This window comes from Triturus cristatus, chromosome 11, assembly GCF_964204655.1.
Source record: "Triturus cristatus chromosome 11, aTriCri1.1, whole genome shotgun sequence".
NCBI lineage: Eukaryota > Metazoa > Chordata > Amphibia > Caudata > Salamandridae > Triturus > Triturus cristatus.
This window is the reverse complement of record NC_140594.1, coordinates 126,975,526-126,993,686: the sequence shown is the minus strand read 5'-3', so window position 1 is coordinate 126,993,686 and position 18,161 is coordinate 126,975,526.

The window sequence follows — 18,161 nt, the reverse complement described above, 5'->3', positions numbered from 1 at the left end:
ATGCCTACAATGCACCCTGCTCTTGGGCCTACCAGAGGGGTGACCAATATGTAGTTAAGGGAAGGTTTAGGGACTGGCAAGTGGGTGCACTTGCACAGTCAGCGCGACAGTACCAGACTGCACGCAGGTTCTGCAGTGGCAGACCTTAGACACATTTTACTAGGCCGCTTCTGTGGGTGGCACAACCAGTGCTGCAAGCCCACCAGCAGCATTTGTATTTACAAGCCCTGGCACTCCTGGTGCACTTTACTAGGGGCTGATAGTAAACCAAATAAGCCAAACATGGACACCAATCAATGTATACATTTTACCATAGGGAGAGCATATGCACCTTAGCACTGATCAGCAGTGGTAAGGTGCCCAGAGTCATAAAACAGCCCACAACAGGTCTGAAAAAATATAGGAGGAAGGCAAAAAGTTTAGGGATGACCCTGCAAAAAGGGCCAGGTCCAACACAGTATTAAACTATTAAAACTGAAACGTCCTAAATCGGTTGGTGGCAATAATTTCCTTGACCTTCACAATTACCACTCAGCCTTTATCTTGAAACAATCCACTTACTGGATTTCAGAATCCTCTGATTACTCTCCTTTGTGGTTAGAGTTAGAGAAATATTTTCTCTCTCCTTTTATCTTTCACAAATATTTGACATTCCCCAGGAAAACTCAGACTTTCTCCACACCTATTGTTAAACATCTTTGTATATTCTTTGAACCTTTGTTATCTTATAAACCCACTGATACTACCTCTTTTCTCAATTCTACTATTTGGCACAACACTTCATTATTATAAAATAATAAACCTTTTTATTGGAAAGCTTGGAAGAAAACAGGTTTAACTTGGGTTAATCAACTTTTCATTAATGACTTTTTTGGACTTTTGCACAGGCTCAAAACCTTCTACATTAGGTACTCTTCTATGTACAACTCATACACCTTCTGTTATTGACTGTCTTTTACAGCAACCCCCGTCAATAAATATAAAACAGACATTGAATTAGCTTGGAAGTGTGACTTTGGGAGTAACTTAGCCCATTTCCACTTGGAGACAAATACGGACAAAATCGCCCAAAACTTCTCTTGCAGCTAACATTACCCAAACACTGTTTTAAATCTATAATAGACTTCTTTTTTCTCCTTTTCCCTTTCCACTCTTCACCATATTTACCCATATCTTCCTGACAGCTGCTGGTCATGTCATTCACAACCCACAGACATAAAACACCTATCATTCACCTTTCCCCAGTACATACTATCTAGGCACAAATTTGGAATAAAATTAATTCTATTTTCAATGCATCAGTAACCATTTCCATTATTAACATTTTCTTAGGCAGTGTTAGAAATGGGGGTCTCTAGTTGTCAGAGGTAGGTACCTTTGTCCAAGTAGGGACCCTTCTTCCCAGTCAGGGTACGGGTTTGCACTCCTAAAATAACCCCTGCTCACCTCCTTGGTAGCCTGGCACTAGCAGTCAGGCTTATCTCAGAGGCACTGTGTAAACCATTTGCACATAGCCAACAGTAATTCAGACCAGGCATACTAAACTCCATTCTCTATCTTGTCGCAGTTGGAAGTTATGCTTATACGATGTTATAAGTAACCTCCCATTCTGTCTTATGGGACAGATAGACTTTCCAAAGTGAAAAACAAAATAAACTGTAATTTGCTACCAGGACATGTCACACACACCAGTGCATGTCCTACCTTTAACATAGATAGCACCCTGCCCACATGGGTACTTTGGGCCTGCCTTAGGAGTGACATATGTAAGAAAAGGGAAGATTAGGGCCTGGCAAGTGGGTGCACTTGCCAGGTCGACATGGCAGTTATCAACTGCGCACAGACACTGCAGTGGCAGGTCTGAGAACCCTTTGAAGGGATGCCTGTGTGAGTGGCACAACCAGTGCTGCAGGCCCACTAGCAGCATTTGATTTACAGGCCCTTGGCACGCACAGTGCACTGTACTAGGGATTTAAAGGTAAATCAAATAAGCCAAACATGGAAACACCAATCCATAAACACAATTTACACAGAGAGCATATGCACTTTAGCACTGAATAGCAGTGGTAAAGTGCCCAGAGTTCTGAAACCAACAAAAATAGGGTCAAAAACAGGAGGCCAAAAAACAAAACGTCTGTGGGTAAACCCACTGAAAAAGCCAAGTCTAACACAACCCCCTCCCAGCCTAAAGCCAGGGTAGACTAAGCAATCTCTTGAGGGACTTCTCTGCTTGGGGCGATAGAACATAGACCTGGCCCACAACATCGGGGGCACGTTTTGGTTCTACGCCTTGCTGAACCCAGTTCAAACCAGTTCTTTCCTCTCTGGTCCAGCTTCCCGGCAGGAGGGGGAGACAGCATTGTCCAAGGCAGACAGGGCCTATTCAGCTGCAAGGGAAATCTCCTCCCACCACTCTGAATGCAGACCATGCCTATTCAGGTGCTAGTGAAAACTCCTCCCACTACTCTTAATGCAGCCAAGGTCTATTTATCCCAGCCCTGACTCATTCTGGAAAAATAGAATACACATCAATCCCCCACCCCCTGCGGATGTATGAGAGAATGCACATCCCCAGCCCCTGTCACTCCTAAGTCAGACAGTCAATCCACAAACCAGCAGAGGCACACATGATGGCTAAGCAGGAAAATACCCACTTTCAAAAAGTGATATTTTCTAAAACAGAACATAAAAACCATCTTTACTAAAAGATGCATTTTTACATTCTGAGTCCAGGTAAAGTAAACTCCATTCCCTATCTTGTCCAAGTTGGAAGTTATGCGTATAAGATGTTATAAGTAAACTCCAATTCTGTCCTATGGGACGGATAGACTTTCCGTCTTCTGTTCTTACTTATGAATTATGCCAATACAATTTTCGTGAAAATGTAAGTTTAACTACTAATAATTCTTTGAGATTGTCATGAGATTGTTGCCCGGGACCGGAAGGAGGACTCTGCCAACTACTTTCCCCTCATGTCTCACCTCTCCTTTACTTACAGTCTCCATGGGAGCAGTCCGGCGAAGACGCTCATGGCCCCTTTACCTTCCCGCAACACCAAGAATTCCATCCGGCCCATGTGACCACGTCACATGAGCCAATACAAAACCAGGACGGAAAGGAGGAAGGTCTCATAAGGAGCGTCACAGGAAGTGAGGGGTGTGTCATCGAGGAACACAGAACTGCAGAGATGCCGAGGAGCCAGCCCTTGTATCCGGCCGTGACCTGCCCGCAGGACAACACCGCTGCTTTCCCAAGACCGCCAAAAGAAGACGAGAAACCGGGCCCACCCTCGAGTGACTGGTGGAGGCCTCTGGAATGGGAGCCGGACCCCATCTGGTACAGCGAGCTTGCCGGCCACGCTCCTGGAGGAGCGTGTCTCCCCGAGGTATGTGCACGCGTACGTGCTTGGTTCTCTAAAAGGGATCCAGAAGCACTTAAGCCGTCGGCTAAGGGTGGGATCGCCTGAGGGATTTAACGATAATGCCCTATTGAAGTAGATGAACCACTATGCGCTCATGCTCACCTGGTGGCGGACGGGTGTTTTTTCCCTCACTCCTTCCTCTTGCACGTAGACAGGAAAAGGAGAATCCTTTTTAAAACGTGGGGTTTTTTTTCCTTGTTTTTCTTTTGTGTGTTCTCAACATCCCCGAGATTAGAAATAACCAGAGAAGATTCGGAAAAAGAGAAGCCCGAGGTGAGTCAGCACCTCCTTGATTATTCCCAGGGATTGAGGTCCTGTTTATGCAAACTACGTGTGTTTGCACATGCCAACCTTGAGAAGGCCCAAAGACGCCAACAGGTGTTCTATGACAAAGGCAAGAAATGGCGTCACTTCCAGGTACATAACTGGGTGTTGGTCCTTCTACCCTCCCCTATCCCCAAAACCAAGTCAGAATGGAAAGGGCCATTTGAGATCATAGATAAGATTGGTCTAACAACCTATCGCCTACGCCTCAGTAAAAACAAAACCCAAATATATCACGTTAATCTTCTGAAAAAGTGGTTAGGACTCCCCCCAAAACCAACCTTCTACTAGACCCACAGCCAGAAGAGGTTCTGTCCACATTGACCCAGTTGTGCTTTAATGAGTCCCTCACCGACAAACAAAAACAAACCTTGCAATCAATGCTCACACCCTTCTCTTCCATTTTCACGGATACACCAGGGCGGACCACTGTGGTTGAGCATTCAATCCCTTCCCTACCTGGGGAGGTTGTAAGACAACGCCCATACCATGTTTCCGCAGCCCGCAGAAAGGCCATTGAGGAAGAGATCTAAAAAATGCTTGCTATAGGAGTCATCTGACCCTCCAAAAGCGAAAGGTCTTCCCCTGTAGTGCTTGCTCTATGCCGGACGGATCTACAAGATTCTGTGTAGACTTTAGGGCCGTGAACGCCATAACAAAGTTTGACTCCTACCCTCTTCCCCGAGTAGATGAACTTATCAAACAATTGGGTGATGCCAAATACATAACCACTCTAGACCTCACCAAGGGCTATTGGCAGGTTCCCCTTTCTCCACCAGACCAAAACAGCGTTCATCACCCCCTCTGGACTGTACGAATTCATTGTCCTTTCCTTTGGCCTTCATGGGGCGCCAGCTACATTCCAGAGGCTCATGGACAAGGTGTTTCAGGACCAAGGGGGTACTCCTCTGCCTACCTCGATGACATCGTGATATACAGCCCGGACTGGGAACAACATCTTAACCACTGCCAATCGGTACTTCAGGCCCTACGGGAGGCTGGGCTTCACATAAACTCCAAGAAGTCCTGAATGGCCTACCAAAAGGTCCGCTACCTGGGATACCTCTTGGGGAACGGGGTGATCGAACCTCAACAGGAAAAATTAATAGCCATTACTAACACGCCCTTTCCTACAACAAAAAATGACACCAGGGCCTTCCTGGGGTTACTTGGGTACTACCATAGGTTCATTCCCCAGTACTCCCAGATACCAACCCCTCTGACGACCTCCTAAAAAAGGGTACAAAAGAAAAAGACTTCTAGCCCCTTCTGCACAACCCCGCCAACTTTTCATGATTTAAAACATGTCCTAATGTCTGGTCCTGTTCTACAGTCCCCTGACTTTACAAAACCTTTCATCCTTCAAAAAGACGCCTCTGAATCAGGTTTAGGGGCTGTAATGTCCCAGCTGTCGGATGATGGTATGGAACTCCCAGTTCTTTTCATCAGTCGGAAACTGTTTCTCCGTGAAAAGCACTATCCAGTCATAGAAAAGGAGTGCCTGGCTGTCAAATGGGCTGTGGACAAACAGCGTTATTATCTTGAGGGTTCCCCGTTTGTCTTATATACCGACCATGCACCCCATCTATGGCTAAGTCGCAACAAGGGAAACAACGCCCGAGCCCTGAGGTGGTTCCTCTCCCTACAGCACTTTTCGTTTGAAGTCCGGCACAGGAAAGGTAGGCATAATGGGAATGATGACATCCTGTCCCATGTGACCCAGTTCCCCGATCGTGAACTGCCTGGGGGGAAGATGTGTCATGAGATTGTTGCCGTGGACCGAGAGGAGGACTCTGCTGACTACTTTCCCACTCATGTCTCGCCTCTCCTTTACTTACAGTCTCCATGGGAACAGTCCGGCGAAGACGCTCATGGCCCTTTTAACTTCCCACAACACCAAGAATTCCAGCTGGCCCATGTGACCACGTCACATGAGCCAATACGACACCAAGACGGCAAGGAGGAGGGTCTCATAAGGAGCATCACAGGAAGTGAGTGGTGTGTCATCGAGGAACCCGGAACTGCAGAGATGCCGAGGAACCAGCCCGTGTATCCAGCCGTGACGTGCCCGCAGGACAACACCACTGCTTTCCCAAGACCGCCAGAAGAAGACGAGACACCGGGCCCACCCTCGAGTGACTGGTGGAGGCCTCTGGAACGGGAGCAGGACCCCATCTGGTACCGCGAGCAAGCCGGCTACGCTCCTGGAGGAGCGTGGCTCCCCAAGGTACGCGTACACACTTGGTTCTCTAAAAGGGATCCAGAAGCACTTAAGCCGTCGGCTAAGGGTGGGATCGCCTGAGGAATTTAACAATAATGCCCTATTGAACCAGACAAACCACTATGCGCTCATGCTCACCTAGTGACGGACGGGTGTTTTTACCTTCACTCCTTCCCCTTGCACGTAGACAAGAAAAGGAGAATCCTTTTTAAAACGTGGATTTTTTTCCTTGTTTTTCTTTTGTGTGTCCTCAACATCCCCGAGGTGGAGTCCACATTGACGAGAGCCTTATTGCTGAAGTTCAAGCAAGAAGGGAATGCCTTGACGCTCTACCTGACATTTGTTCCTTTGACTGTATTAACTCAATAAAGAGACTTGGTTTTCTGCATATGCCATCCCTGCCTCTTATTGCGTTCTAACAGAGATACTACCTTTTATAAATTCTCAGAAAAAAGCAAATAAAAAATGTTACAATTCTCCCCCAAACCATTATTGAAGCCATAATAGTATTTTGAATGCAACTATGAAAATACAACCTTCTACTGGGAAGCCTAAACACTTGAATAGGCGAAAAGGATTCAAACTTCCACTTTCATATATTTGTTCCAGAATCCCATTTTAGGCTCAGAACTCAGAGTCAGACTCAGTCTGCCTTTTCCGAAAGATTTAGATTTTTCCACACTGGGACTAGGTGATCTATTTCTGCCTCTCTTCCTCTTCTCCAACAGCTTCACTGGCTCCCGGTGTGTAAAAGCATTAAGTTTAAAATCTGCTGCTCCGTCCATAAGGCGGTGTATGGCATGTGCCCTGTGAGAAAGTGGCGCTGTATATACTGTTCCCAAATAGGTACAGTGTGCACAGAGTCCACAGTCCCCAGAGGTTTGACAGAGGCTAAAGTTAGATATAACCTTACTCTCTAAAGTGGTAGCTTGGTCGAGCAGTAAGACAGTATCAGAGGACTGTGTAAAGCATTTGTTGTACACACTCAGTCAGCAAATGGTCTCACACACTCAAGAACTGAACTCTAGGCCAATGGTTTGTATATGCAAATATATGGTTGTTTTACTTTAGAACAAACAATAGGTATCAAAATACACTTTCTCAGAATTAGATGCTTTAGTTAAATACTTTGCAATAGGCAATTGACTTTTGCATGTATTAGTTACAGTTTGTTGCAATAGGCAACACAATTTCAAACACAATAATACATTGAGCTCAATGGGAATTTTAAGTTATATGCAATTGATTACTTTCAGGATTACTTTTCTAACTCCAGGACTGGATCCTAGATTCAGTCCTGGGACAGTTCTTGGAAACAATTGAGCACATACGTTTTAGTTACTGTTGTGATTTTTAAGCAATATTTTGCTATTTTAAAAGTTGATACTTAGAAACTTTTTCTAATCAAATTACCAATGTTATCCTATGGGAGGAAATTCATTTAGCAGGTAAGTGGGGTTATGGTTACTTTTTCTAGGTCAGTGTTGGATCCTGGATCCAGCACTAGTGTACCACCTGTAAGCAGTTGAGAAACTGCGTTTAAGTTATACAGGCGATTTTTAAGGAATATTTATAAGTTTGCAAAATCGACAGAAGAAATTTCACAGAAAAACAGTCAATGGTATCCTATGGAAGAAAATTTGAGTTATGGGTAAAGTATGTTCTCGTTACTTTTGAAATCCAGTGCTGGGCTCCTAGGTTCAGCACTGGGACATCTATCTAAAACAGGCAAGTAATTACGTTTTTATCGTTGGCACGATTTTTAAAGAATATTTGTAAGTTTCAAAAATCGACACTTCGAAACTTTTTCAGCAAAAAGCAGGCAATGATATCCTATGGAAGGAAATTCAAGATACTGGTAGGTACGGTTAAAATTACTTTTCAGAGTCGGTACTGAGCTACAAGATGTTACAACAAACAAATGAAGGACGGAATGCTGACAATGCAGACATTCTCCCCCAGTCAAGAGATCTGGGTTAAATCCATCGTTCTTTTGCCCACTACGCCACCCCAGTTTAGACATGGCCATATGCAAATCAGTCTTGACCCTGTGCCTCATGGGAACAGTCCAGCCCGAACTGCCAAGCCATGTCTTCCCTGGACAGGAATCTAGCATCCTAGGACCGGTTTCTGGCTATCAGCCGTCATCAGCCAGGATAGCTTGACTCCAGTGGCGTAGTGAGCACGGGTCCCACGTCTGGGAATACCCATCCCACTTAGGGCGAAAAGCGTTACAACAAACAAATGAAGGACGGAATGCTGACAATGCAGACATTCTCCCCCAGTCAAGAGATCTGGGTTAGATGCAGCACTGAGGTCTCTCCTGATAATAGGTGAGTAAATCGTAATTCGTTGTTCGGCTGATTTTAGATGAATATTTTAAAGTTCCAAAACTCCACACTTAGAAGAATTTCCAAGTGAAACCAGTCAATGTTAGCCTATGGAAGAAAAGTGAGTTATTGGCTTTTAGGTAAATACTCGACTGGCATAGTTACGGTTCTGGGCATAGACTCAGGGGTCTCCCAGGGTCAGGTAGGTATAGTTGGTACACCCTCAGCGGCCCAGGGGCAGCCGGGTGCAGAGGTAGTTAGGCCCAATGTTATCCAATGAGAGGCAGGGGGCCTTTGGTTGGTGGCTGCTGGCGAGCAGGCCACGCGGCTGTGGGAGCTGGGCTCCTGATCACTTGCTCAGGGCAAATGGGGAAGTAGATTAGGACATAGGTTGCACTGCCAGGGGCACTCGGGCGGCTGGGTTCAGGGTGCTTTTGAGCCGTCGTGCGCTCAATGTTATTCAATGGAGATCTTGGAAAGTGAACAAAGGCTGCAGGCTCGGGGACGGAGGATCTTCAGGAGCGACCAACACTTCGAGGGGTAAGTTGGGATCTTGGAGGATAGGTAGGCACCCAGGAGTTGGGCACAGGGGGCCGTGAGGCGCCGGGTGCAGGGTTGTCTTTTGACGTTGGAAAATCTTAACCCCTGCTGGTTGCGGTTAGAGGGGTCCCTGGTTCTGAGGCTGCAGGTGTCGTCTGGGTCGTCGAGGAGGGTCCTTGGGCACTGGATTCCAGGTCAGGGACATCCTCAGGGTCTTTGTCCACTCGGGCACAGGCCGGGCTCCGCGGGTGCAGAGTGTGCTGGATTTGCGGTTCCTGACGGGCACCAGGGGTATTGCTGTTTGAGCAGAACCACTGCTCGTGGGAGTCCCAGTCTTGGTAGAGTCTCAAGGTGGTCAGGTCCTCCGGGGTTTTTGAGGTTGCTGACCATTGAAGGCGCCGGAGTTTCACAGGAGCAGTTTCAAGGATCAACAGGCCGGTAGGGCTGGGGCCAAGTCAGTTGGTGTCTTCCTCTTGTTAGCAGCTGCGTGGCGGGTCTTATCGTTTCTTGATCTTCTTGCTTGTTTTCGAATCGGGATCTGAGGAAGGAAGGTTCAGGGTGCCCCTAAATACTCAATTTAGGGGGGTTACAGGTAGGGTGAGGGCCGGGACCAATGGGTCCCTGTCCTGGGGTGAATACACCCCCTATCCTGCTCCTCTCCGGTGGGAGGGGGGCAGGAGCCTAGCTGTGATTGGGCAGGACTCCCCATCCTCAAGATGGCCAGAGCCCGGAGTTGTGCTTCACCTCGCCTCTCCCACCTGAGGGGTGGAGTTGGCACAGGCTGGCACACCACCTTTCCTCACGTAGGGTTTCCCGCCAGAGTGGGGGTCAGAACCGGTGGGGGCCAGTTGCTGAGTACAGCAAGTGGCCTGGAGAAGCTCACAAAGGCGGCATGCCTTTGAAGCTTCCCCCTGCCCATCCTGTGGGAGAAGACCTAGCACCTCGCCCAGGATGTGCATTGTTGCAGGCCCAGGATAGCGGGGACTCTCCACCCAGGGGTCCAGCAACATGTCTGCTGTGTGGCAGCCTAGGCGGCCTCTCAGACAAGACGTGGATTGTAGGTTAGGTTTCAGGGGGCATCTCTAAGATGCCCTCTGTAGTGCATTTTACATTAAATCCCACACTGGCATCAGTGTGGGTTTAATGTGCTGAGAAGTTTGATATCAAACTTGTCAGTCTTCAGTGAAGCCATTATGGTGCTGTGGAGTTCGTAATGACAACCTCCCAGCAACAAATACTCTTAATGGCATCACTGCACTTACAGTGCCCAGAAATGGCCCTGGCTACTGTAGGGGCACAGGGCTCATGCACCTGTGACCACACCACTGGCATAGGGCACCCAGCTAGAGGGGTGGCTGGTGTATGCCAGGGCAGTGGGTTTGTGAGCATGGCACACAGGGATGTGTGCCATGTCGACTCTGTGCTCAGTACTGCACCAGGACACTCAGCCTGCAAAGGCAGTGTGTGTGTGTCAGGGTACAGGGCCTCTAAGGGTGGCACAATAAGTGCTGCTGCCCTTAGGGGCCTTCTGTGGTCACAAGGCCCTGGGCACCTAGGGTACCATTTACCTGGGGCTGACATGTGACAAGAGATGCCAATTGGGTTTTGGCTGTTAGGCAGTTTTTAGGGAAGGAACACAGGCCCTGGGCACCTGATTGGCAGGAGCCCAGGGCACAACAAGGAAAAGTGCATCAGGTATCAGGCAAAAAGTGGGGGGGGGGTTACTGCAACAGAAACCCACTTCCTTACGGCCTGTAAGGAACTGCCTACCTCGCAGAGAAATTTTATCATTACACTCCCACTAGGGATCTATGGTCGGGAACAAAATCCCTCCTTGTGGTTCCCCGAGTTAAGATGTCAAGGACAGGTGGGAAAGCTTATTCGCACCTCGCTCCTCTGTATTGGTATCGGCTTCCCACTCCGCTGAGGCAATGTGCAGATCATATCCAATTCGGAAGGCTTCTTAAAACTGTTTTGTTTTGGACGCTTCCATGTCAGATTACTCCCACATTTCCGGAGCGCAGAGATACCCCTTCGGGGGTGATTCAGGCGCTATACAAAACTCATAAATAAATAAATAAATAAAATATTTATTTCAACTTACGTTTTCTGTCTTATTGGGCATAAATCTGTCAGAGGCCTATTAGTAATCAAAATCTGACTTTTTTGACAAACTTCAGACTTTAGAACGTAACCAAAGACCCATAGGGTCTGTCCTCCTTAGTCATCTGGTTTATTATAACAGTCATAGAAAACAGCAGCCTTTTTAAATATTTCACAGTCGAAGCCTAGAGAGCCTACAAAAAGTCCTGATTCTCTGGGTGGGTCCTGTATCCAAAGCTCTAATATGTTTCCCTCTGCGTCACATCGATGTTTTTTTAACCCAGAAGAAGGCCCTTATCATTTTAATTTAAGCTGAAAAAGAAAAGTGCATTAAAGTAACAGGCAGAAGTGTCACTTGTCCACTGGGCACTTCTAATAACAGACAGCAGTGTCACTTGTCGGTGGGCACTTTTCTAATAACAGGCAGCAGTGTCACTTGTCGGTAGGCACTTTTCTAATAACAGGCAGCAGTGTCACTTGTCGATGGCCACTTTTCTAATAACAGACAGCAGTGTCACTTGTCACTGGGCACTTTTTTAATAGCAGACAGCAGTGTCACTTGTCGGTGGGCACTTTTCTAATAACAGACAGCAGTGTCACTTGTCACTGGTCACTTTTCTAATAGCAGACAGCAGTGTCACTTGTCGGTGGGCACTTTTCTAATAGCAGACAGCAGTGTCACTTGTCGGTGGGCACTTTTCTAATAACAGACTGCAGTGTCACTTGTCGGTGGGCACTTTTCTAATAACAGACAGCAGTGTCACTTGTCAGTGGGCACTTTTCTAATAGCAGACAGCAGTGTCACTTGTCAGTGGGCACTTTTCTAATAGCAGACAGCAGTGTCACTTGTCGGTGGGCACTTTTTTAATAGCAGACAGCAGTGTCACTTGTCGGTGGGCACTTTTCTAATAACAGACAGCAGTGTCACTTGTCCACTAGGCACGTCTAATAACAGACAGCAGTATCACTTGTCACTGGGCACTTTTCTAATAACAAACAGCAGTGTCACTTGTCACTGGGCACTATTCTAATAGCAGGCAGCAGTGTCACTTGTCCACTGGGCACATCTAATAACAGGCAGCAGTGTCACTTGTCGGTGGGCACTTTTCTAATAACAGACAGCAGTGTCACTTGTCGGTGGGCCCTTTTCTAATAACAGACAGCAGTGTCACTTGTCGGTGGGCCCTTTTCTAATAACAGACAGCAGTGTCACTTGTCCACTGGGCACGTCTAATAACAGGCAGCAGTGTCACTTGTCGGTGGGCATTTTTCTAATAACAGACAGCAGTGTCACTTGTCGGTGGGCACTTTTCTAATAACAGACAGCAGTGTCACTTATTACTGGGCACTTTTCTAATCGCAGGCAGCAGTGTCACTTGTCCACTGGGCACTTCTAATAACAGGCAGCAGTGTCACTTGTCGATGGGCACTTTTCTAATAGCAGACAGCAGTGTCACTTGTCACTGGGCACTTTTCTAATAGCAGGCAGCAGTGTCACTTGTCACTGGGCACTTTTCTAATAGCAGACAGCAGTGTCACTTATCGGTGGGCACTTTTCTAATAGCAGACAGCAGTGTCACTTGTCACTGGGCACTGTTCTAATAGCAGGCAGCAGTGTCACTTGTCCACTGGGCACTTCTAATAACAGGCAGCAGTGTCACTTGTCACTGGGCACTTTTCTAATAGCAGACAGCAGTGTCACTTGTCGGTGGGCACTTTTCTAATAGCAGACAGCAGTGTCACTTGTCACTGGGCACTTTTCTAATAGCAGGCAGCAGTGTCACTTGTCGGTGGGCACTTTTCTAATAACAGACAGCAGTGTCACTTGTCGGTTGGCACTTTTCTAATAGCAGACAGCAGTGTCACTTGTCACTGGGCACTGTTCTAATAGCAGACAGCAGTGTCACTTGTCACTGGGCACTGTTCTAATAGCAGACAGCAGTGTCACTTGTCACTGGGCACTGTTCTAATAGCAGGCAGCAGTGTCACTTGTCCACTAGGCACTTTTCTAATAGCAGACAGCAGTGTCACTTGTCACTGGGCACATTTCTAATAACAAACAGCAGTGTCACTTGTCACTGGGCACTTTTCTAATAGCAGGCAGCAGTGTCACTTGTCCACTAGGCACGTCTAATAACAGGCAGCAGTGTCACTTGTCGGTGGGCACTTTTCTAATAACAGACAGCAGTGTCACTTGTCACTGGGCACTTTTCTAATAGCAGACAGCAGTGTCACTTGTCACTGGGCACTTTTCTAATAGCATACAGCAGTGTCACTTGTCACTGGGCACTTTTCTAATAGCAGACAGCAGTGTCACTTGTCACTGGGCACTTTTCTAATAGCAGACAGCAGTGTCACTTGTCGGTGGGCACTTTTCTAATAACAGACTGCAGTGTCACTTGTCGGTGGGCACTTTTCTAATAGCAGACAGCAGTGTCACTTGTCGGTGGGCACTTTTCTAATAACAGACAGCAGTATCACTCGTCGGTGGGCACTTTTCTAATAGCAGACAGCAGTCTCACTTGTCGGTGGGCACTTTTCTAATAACAGACAGCAGTGTCACTTGTCACTGGTCACTTTTCTAATAGCAGACAGCAGTGTCACTTGTCGGTGGGCACTTTTCTAATAGCAGACAGCAGTGTCACTTGTCACTGGTCACTTTTCTAATAGCAGACAGCAGTCTCACTTGTCGGTGGGCACTTTTCTAATAACAGACAGCAGTGTCACTTGTCACTGGTCACTTTTCTAATAGCAGACAGCAGTGTCACTTGTCGGTGGGCACTTTTCTAATAGCAGACAGCAGTGTCACTTGTCACTGGTCACTTTTCTAATAGCAGACAGCAGTGTCACTTGTCGGTGGGCACTTTTCTAATAACAGACAGCTGTGTCACTTGTCGGTGGGCACTTTTCTAATAGCAGACAGCAGTGTCACTTGTCGGTGGGCACTTTTCTAATAACAGACAGCAGTGTCACCTATCGGTGGGCACTTTTCTAATAACAGACAGCAGTGTCACTTGTCGGTGGGCACTTTTCTAATAGCAGGCAGCAGTTTCACTTGTCCACTGGACACTTCTAATAACAGGCAGCAGTGGCACTTGTTTGGCATCCCACTCCTCACCAGTTCCTTCAGGCTTGATGCCTCATCTGGGGGCATTTTAAAGGAATATCGAAAGGTACTAAAGCAGGTGAATATTAATGCCAGAGGCTGCTGAGGCGACATCTGCAGGGCTGCAGGTGATAGCATCCCTTACTCTTATTTAAGCATGAACACCAAACAATCATCAATACAAAAAATATATGTTAAACATTCGGAACGAGTGCTCTTTAAATGTATACATCAAGCTTACCTCCCCTTTGTTTACGGTTCTATCCCTCTAATTAATTTATACATTCAAAATCGATTTAAATTGAGATGAGATAGATGTTATTCACAATAGGTGAAATAACTTTGGGTGGCCTTTCCACACCTCTGTCACTTACAATATCTAATGTATTTGTTGTTTCTGGATGGCGCTCACACAGACAGGAGGCATGCTAAAATACTAATGAAAACATAACAGGATCCCAAACCTTTGAGATCTTCGCTCCCAAGTCCCTCAGCACACCTCCCTCAATGTGTGATAAATAAGGGCATTAGATGTGGCACATCACTGCTGTTAATACCTGGATGAGGTCTAAACATGAAGCATAAGGCTAGTCATTCCTGTTTTTCTCTGTACTGCGAGCTTGGTGTGTCACTAGGTAATGGGGTGTGCTAGAGATAATGCAACCAAACGCTGATTGGCTGCCTGTGTTCGTGCACTTTATCATGAACCGCCATGTATGGTTAGAGTCCACAGATTACTGTTGCTGAAACTGAAAAATACAGGTGTAAAAAAAACAACAACATGGAGCATAAGAGAATAGGAATGCATAGCTTCTTAAAGCAATCTTTGCATTCCTGGATTTTTAGTTTTTAGGCACAGCAAGCGTCAGTGAACCTTTGTAAATGCATGCACTATTTTTAAATGTAGGCCCATGTAGTGCCTCAAACATGAAGTACTTTTCATTGGCAAACATGTAAGTGATATCAGTATGTGGTTTATGCACGAGCAAGCACGTTATTTTTTAAGCCTTCCTACACACATTTATAAGGTGAATAGCAAAGTATGTCAGACCTCAGATTTGACCGGAAAATAAGGCATGCTATGGGACCGGCAACACAGCCTGTCAGGAAGTGACATCACAGTTTATTGGTAATACTATTTCCTGCTTCCTAGGGCCTTGTTCTTGCTTGCTGGGCACTGTGAATGGCAGCTTGGGTGCATATCACTGGTTGCCCCTATACAAGGTTTATGTATGCTTTAAGCGTTTGAGGACATGCAATCCTGCTATTTTTGAGGGGATTAGGCACATGGATTAAGGTCGATAACCTCCATCGAGCTGCTGTTATGACCTGGGCCACAACACAATACTTTGATAAACCTGGCCCCCGTGCCCTCTGCTGTGCTTGCCACTTCACCAGCGTCTGTGCAATTGGTGTCCAGTTACTAAAGAGGCAAAGGTGGAATATTATAAGAGAAAGGAATGTCAGAAACACAGTAAAGGGGACAAAAGGAGAATACAACCATATGCAGGGAATAGAAAGGCGAAGAACATGAGCTACAAACTGCAGGAAAAAGGGGGAAGCAGAAAGAGAAAATACAGAAAACACAGAAGGTTGATCAATGAAAGGTGATGCAGAATGCAGAACAAGAGACAAGCAAAACAGAAAAGAAAATATGAGAAAGAAAGCAGCAATTAGTAAAACGCGTCAGAAAAGAACAAACGAGCGCCATGTGGTAAAGGCTTACATGTAATTTGCAGGTCACTGCTTCCAATCCTTATGATATAACTAATTAGGTTAATGCACCGAATGCAGTGATCCGCGTATGACCTGTAGGTCACAAGCTCTAATCCCAGCCTGGAAACCTCGGTAACTGAATGCACCTCAGATAGAAAACTGTGCGGATTCTGTGAGCCATACGTTGCAACCCCAGTGAAAATCTCAGGGGGGCGCCTGCTCCGGAGATTGTGTGTGTACTGTCACAGGGTCCAGTCATAGGGCGATAACTATCAATTAATGCACCTTTTGCAGAGACGTGTGTAACGTGTATTCCACTGGGTCTAATTCTAATAATAAAGCTCCCGTCCAGGACTGTGCGCACTGTGGCATGTTCTGTAATCTGTGATTAAAAACTGCAAGATTCTGCTCATTTCGCGGCCGTAAATGTATGTCAGCAATCTATGCAAAGTATGTAGTTGCATGTTAAGTGTGTAGGTCTATATGCAGGTAACTCCATGTGAAAGGCCAAGAAAATGCAGAAAGGATTATTTGCTCTTTTTAGTCACACCACAGACCCTGCCCCCACATCCAATGACCACACCCCTGACAGCACTTCCCCCGCGGCACCCAAGATCAGAGATCCTATGCTGTTTTTAGGTCTCGCCTGAGCCAGCGCTTTAGCGCTGCTCTCGCGAGAGCTTTTGTAAACGGGGGATTTGAAAGTGCAAACTAGTGCTTTCAGGCCGCCAACTACAGTGCATGTGCGCCGGGCGCGCGCACCATTTGGCAGCCTGCGTGATCATTTCGCGGCCGCTTTGATGTTCTCAGTGAGCCGCGCGGCCACTGAGAACATCAAAGCGGCCGCGAAAGTGCTCACCATTTGCCACTCCCTCCCTTATCCCACTTCCTGCTTGTTTCTGGAGGGATCATTTAATGCACTGTCCCAGATCTCGTTATTTTACCCTAACGTCTCCCAAACGCATGCACCTTGTTTTCGCTGTTTTGTGTTTTTTTTCCTGAGTGCTGTCCCGTGCATCCGCTGAACTCATGAAATGGTTTCTCGTTCTCTCTTGTTATGTATCACTCGTGTGAATCTGTAAGCTTTGGTTGTTTTCGGGAAATTGTATTCTTTAAATTCTTACCTTTATATCATATTTTCACTGGCTGAATAATAGTTTCATCTATTTTGTTGCTTTCTACATTAGCCTATGTATATATAGATTGTCTTTATGCAAAAAACACCCCAGCATAACCCAGTGAGGCTTTCCACATAATAGTTGTAGCTGCTGCGGGGTGGTCACATTATGGAAAAATACGTCCCTGAAGGCTCACTTTTGGGCCAATGTGGTATTCTCATTATTACTGTTTTTTAAAGTAACCCTTGTGCTTCTGACGCCTCGCGCACGTTTTCTTGGTTTCCTATGAACCTTCCTCCGCTTCCTTCCGTTGCTTGAGACCTCCATCCGCGAGGCCACTGCATGTCCACGTTCGATCACTTTTGCTGTCTCCTGCCCCGATCACCCTTCTTTCTTTTACAGGAGCCACGGAGAACAAGCATTTCCAATGCAATAGGTCTCGCGTTTAAGCGAGTTTGAGCTAATGACAATGCTTTTTATTTTTGTTTTCGTTTTTAAAACATAAATAAAAGGCATTGTCATTTACAATGCCAATAGCTCAAACTCGCGTAAATGCGAGACCTATTGCATTGCAAATGCTTGTTACACTCTAACCACTGGTGAATAGGTAGGCTTCTGAATTTAGCGCAGCCTTTGAAAAACTCTATTGCAGGGCTAGTAAAGGGTGCACATGGACTTCTAACACTTTAAGTACCCCCGAGTGCCACAGATGAAGTGAATTGGAGGATTGACCAAAAGGGCTGGTATCAAATATCACCAGGATAGCAGACAAGCATGCTAATCAACCTTGCTTACTTTTACATACAAGCAAGAGCGATTGGCATTGCCAGTGCTTATTTGGAGTAGTCTTTCAAGAGTGAATGGTGCTGTAGCTTCCACATTTCTGTTCTGGTTTTTCCAGTGACCACTGGGTGACAATACAGTTGTAATGCTCGTTTGGAGCAGAAAGAGTGATGGAACTACCGACTGTGAAATCAAAAGCTCCTATGGGTGGGTCAAACATAGACAGCCACAAATGGGAGGAAGGCAACTGAGATTGACTCGAATCCTGAGCAAGGATTAGCTCTGTGGGGTATGGGTTACAATGCTGTTTAACACAAAAAAGGCCATGGGTCCAAGGTAGAGGTATGAGGTGCAGCAGTGTTTCATCAACCATGTCCTAGATGGGGATCCCTTTAAGGAAGGTTCCCCTCACACAACAAAGATGTCATGCTTCATAATAGGGGTGCCTCCTCGCGTAAAGACCTGGTCTCTACACGGGTTACAACCCCCTCGCTGCGAG